The 4,468-nt window shown below is 51.3% G+C and overlaps 1 long non-coding RNA gene across 1 annotated transcript; it reads left to right on the top strand.

Annotated features, from left to right (window-relative positions):
* Positions 1-380: 380 nt before the first annotated feature.
* LOC310890786 lies at positions 381-1,735 on the top strand. Its single transcript, XR_014577308.1, has 2 exons — positions 381-1,302; positions 1,417-1,735. It is a non-coding gene; the product is annotated as an uncharacterized lncRNA (long non-coding RNA).
* The last annotated feature ends 2,733 nt before the right edge of the window (positions 1,736-4,468 follow it).

Raw genomic sequence — 4,468 nt, 5'->3', positions numbered from 1 at the left:
CAAATTGGTTGTGTCCCCCCCAAAATTGGTTGTGTCCCCCCCAATTAGGGGAGGAACCCCCAAAATTGGGTGGGCGGACCCCCATATTGGGGGGGCAGAACACTTAAATGGAAGTGTGAAATTCCAGAATTGAATGTGGACCCCCCAGAACAGTCTTCAGGGGTTTAGTGTGGTAAATTTTATCGGGTTAGGGCTGCAAGGGTTTTTAGGGTTAGGGTTTCTAGGGTTTGTTGCGGTAGGGGTTAGGGTTAGATCCGTGGTTGCCATAGCGTTAGGGGTCAAGGTTCTTAGGGGTTAGGCCTAATATTAGGGCGGAAGGCCAAAATAGGAGGGTGGGAGCCCCCCCAAAATCGAAGGGTTGAAGCCCCAAGTTAGGGGAAGGAACGGCCAAATTGTGGGGTCCCCCAAAATTGGGCGGAAGAACTCTTTAATATTAGGGGGGAACCCAAAGAAGGAGGGTGGGGGACTCTACAATTGGGGGGGACCCCCAAAATTGGTCGGGTCCCCCCAAATTAGGGGAGGAACCCCCAAAATTGGGTGGGTGAACCCCCAAATTGGGGGGAAGAAGACTTAAATGGAAGTGTGAAATTCCAGAATTGAATGTGGACCCCCCCCCAGACCTGGGGAGGAATCCCCAAACTTGGGGGGGACCCCCAAAATTGGGGTTAAAGCCCCAGATCCCGGGGAGCTAAGCCCCAAATTAAGGGAAGGAACCTCAAACATGTGGTGAGAACCCCAACATTGGGGGAAAGAACCTTAATATTAGGGTGGCAGGCCAAGAAAGGATGGTGGGGGCCTCCAAAATTGTGGGGGGCTTGGAACTGGGGGGAATCCCCAAAATGGAGGGGGAACCCCAAAAGTGGGGGGGGGGGGGGCGAAGCACCAAATTAGGGGAAGGAACCCCAAAATTGCGGGGAAAAACTCTGAAATGGAGAGCTGAAAACCCGAAATTGAGGGGAAACCCCCCAAAAAGGCGGGAAAACCCTCCATAAACACGAAACCGGTAATGTAACAGAGCAAAAAATGGCGTCCTACGGCACGCTGCGAGGCTCAATTTTCTGGGGAGTGCTGGGAAATGTAGTTCTTGGCCACCGGGTTTCCGGGAGTCCATATTGTTTTCCCAGAGCATGCCGGGAGATGTAGTTCTCGGACACTGGGCTTCCGGGAGGCCATGTTGGTTTCCCATCTTTGCTGGACTCCGGGTGCTCTGGCTTCACAGAGAAACCCCCAAACTGAAAAATGTACCTGCTAATATATTGGGCTCTAAATGTAGCCCTGGGTTAATTGAATAACAATCCCTGGGTAAGATTGAAGTGCAGGAGGGGTTGGCTACGGTTTTAAGAGCCGGTTTGCAGAAAAGGGATTTCCCGTTAAGAAATGGCATATACTGATTGTTCTCTTCCTTGCTCTGCCAAGACCTGAAGCACATCTTGGAAGCCAGGCAGAATCCATGGAGCCAATGGAGTTCTCAAGCTCGACTTCAGCTTCTTCCCAGCTAGAAGAAGCAAGGACACGCCGGCTGAGTTCCACAGGCAACGCGCCCGTATCTGTAGACGAGGATTTAGAGATGCTACTTTGGGAACTCTCAGACGGCATACTGGAAGCCGAGCTCGACTTGGACCCAGGGAAGGATGAGGATGACCTCCTCCTTGAGCTTTCCAAGATGATTGATGATTGAACTGCATAGTCCTATGGTATATTGAAAAAAAAAAAAAAAAAGAAAAAAAGAAAACAACTCTTCTTCTTGTTGGATACCCTGAGGTGATCCTTTTTCTAACTGAGGCTTTGCAATGAGACTTAAAGCACAGTTGGAACTGGTAGAAATTGGCAGGATCTGCACTCAGTTGTCCTAAGTTTTCCTGCTGGTCAGAGTTAAGGTCTTGTGCATGGTTCCGTAACTATAGGTGGCTACCTTTGATATCAAGAGGACAAAGCACTTGTTTCTTTTGGCACAGAAAGATGTCCATCGGCACGCTGTGGTGGCTGTGAATTGACGTAGTGATGGAGCGATGCTCTGAAGGCTCAAATGGAAAGCTTCTTCCTTCCGCCCCCCCTTGGCACAGCTCGATGTTGGGCACATTGTGAAGCCTGGGTGTTCTGATTTCTCGGACAGTTGATACCCAAATCCCGGAGTTACTATGTCAACTCTTGACTTTTATTTGTGTATGCCATTGTTTTGACTGTAATCTTTTCAGATGATGAAGCTGTAGGGGTGGGAGGGAGCAAAATAATTATTCTAGCGTTGTGGACCAAACATGCTGCCAGGAGTGGTGGTGGTGGGGTCAGCCCACCCGGCCTTACTTTCAATTATCAGGGATGATAAAATGGTGTGAAAAGCAGCAGCTCTGCGATACGGCTACGCTACCCCCACTCCCTTCTCTTGTGCTGTACCAAAGTTCCCCCAAGCTTTGGTTGGTGCTTTTTGCTGGTGCCAGTAGGACTCCAGGGCGAGTAGTCGGGACTCTCCTGCAGTAACTGGGTCAATTAAGGGTTGGTTTAAGTGCCTCCTGGTTTTTAAAATTGCTCCCCTGAGCTGCTGGCTCTGCTGCCTGCTACAGCAAATGTTCGGGTGCCATCAGCGTCGCACTTGGGCGTGGGCACTGACCCTGCGGAGGAGAGCTGAGACTCGCGTGTATTGTGTACCCTGCCGCCAGTGATCGTTTTCCCCTAGCAGATCTATTTTGAATCATTTCCCTAAATTTTAGAGGAACTTTAGGCTCTTTGTGCTATGATTTGTGAAGCTGTAGGGGCCCTCAGGCATTTGCTGCTGGCAGAGGAAAACCGCTTGTCGAATTTGTTGTAAATACTTTCTGTTTGGACAACAACGCCTGTGTGTGTGTGTGTGCGTGTGTGTGTGTGTGCGCGTGCGTGCTTTGACGACCCCCTGCAACGCCCCAGCTCCGCGAGGGAAGCTTTGAAGCGGCTCTGGGAAAACCTCTGCGGAAGAAACCGCTGCTAGTGACTTGCGGAAAAGGGACTCCACAATCAGTGAGATTGTAAAGTAGGTATGTTTATTCAGCGCTGGGCAGCACGGGAGGTCGTGGGCATGAAGATTGATGACTCTTCCTCGTCACCGCTAGTTGACCTCTTGTCTTTGCACAGACTCAGTTGCTCCTTGGCTCTTGTCCACCTGCAGGACCAGTTTCTCCCAGTTTCTTAAGACAGGCTCACTCTCTTATTAGGAGACTGACCTTGGTAAGGGGCCCAAGGCTTCTTGCTTTAGTTAATTGGCACAATGCACCATAGTTAGCAAAGACGCTAAGTAGCATCCTAGTTTAACGCTGTCAGCGCTCTATCTCTACTTGATAAGATTCTCCTAACTCCCTCTCTCACTGGAGCCCACGCAGCCCTCCGTCCTGCCGAAGGACTTCACGGGGACTTCTGCCGGCTCCGGGTGCCCGCACACAGACAGAAATGGCTTTGAGAGAAAACAATCAGGAGGAGGAGAGCTCAGAGACTGCGGCCGGCTTCGGCCACCTTCCCCTCGCTTTCCCTCTCCGTGTTCAAACCGAGCACTGTTCTGCCGTCAACCTTCGCTGCCTCTGCCCGCGGCGCTGGGCTTTCGCGTGTGCCATTGCTCCTCTACATATTTTATCCTTCCTTTTGTAAGGAATGGTCCAGCAATTCGTGTCACTAAGGGATTTGAAGGGTTAACATCGAGGCCCGGGTCTAGGTGATAAGAGAACAAAGGGGTTTTTAGGGAAAAGTGCTGACTACTGCAGGGGATGTTGCTAGAGTTTCTGAAATCCGGCGCAGAGGCTCCCAAACGAGGAGGAAGGGGGAGCTGAAGGACAATTGAAGGACAAAAGCCTGAGAGGAAGACAACCAGCATTGAGCCCGAGCAAGCCCCGAGAGACCACCAGAGACTGGTACGCAGGCGCCCCTGGGAGGGGTTTCGGATTCCGGAAACCAATTCTAATAACCCTGCCTCTTCTCGAAGTAGTAATGAATATGTATTAGCCTGGGAGCATCAAAACCAGCCGCCTTACGTAACAGGTGTGCGTCCTGGGGGAGCAGAGACTCCCGGCGCACGCAGCGCTGCTTGCTTGCCTCTATTCGTTTAATAAATTGTAAACTTTGATTGTAATCCTATTTGGATTTATAACAGCCATTTATAACACTTTTTATATTTGTATTTTATTTAAGGCTGTCTTGCCCCCCTCCCCCCCCAGCCTCGCTGCTCGCCAATAAAGCTGGCGCAGGGGCTAAGGGATTTGAAGGGCCTGCTTGTACACCTAAGGGATTTGAGGGCCTGCTTGTACACCTTTGGGGACTGCCTCTTTTGGGGGGGGGGGGGTGGTGGTGTTAGGAGCTGCTTGTATACTTTTTTAGGCATTCCTCTGAGAGGGGGTTGGGAGCTTCGTGTATACTGGGGGGGGAGGGCCTCCCTCGAGGTGGAAGGGGGGGGGTTGGAGCGTTTCTACACTGTAGGGGCCTGCCTGTACACTTTTGGGGCCTGCCTTGGAGG

The sequence above is a fragment of the Anser anser genome, assembly GCF_964211835.1.
Source record: "Anser anser genome assembly, contig: HAP1_SCAFFOLD_429, whole genome shotgun sequence".
Taxonomy (NCBI): domain Eukaryota; kingdom Metazoa; phylum Chordata; class Aves; order Anseriformes; family Anatidae; genus Anser; species Anser anser.
Note: the sequence above shows the minus strand (reverse complement) of the source record. Positions and strands in the feature narration are given on the sequence as shown.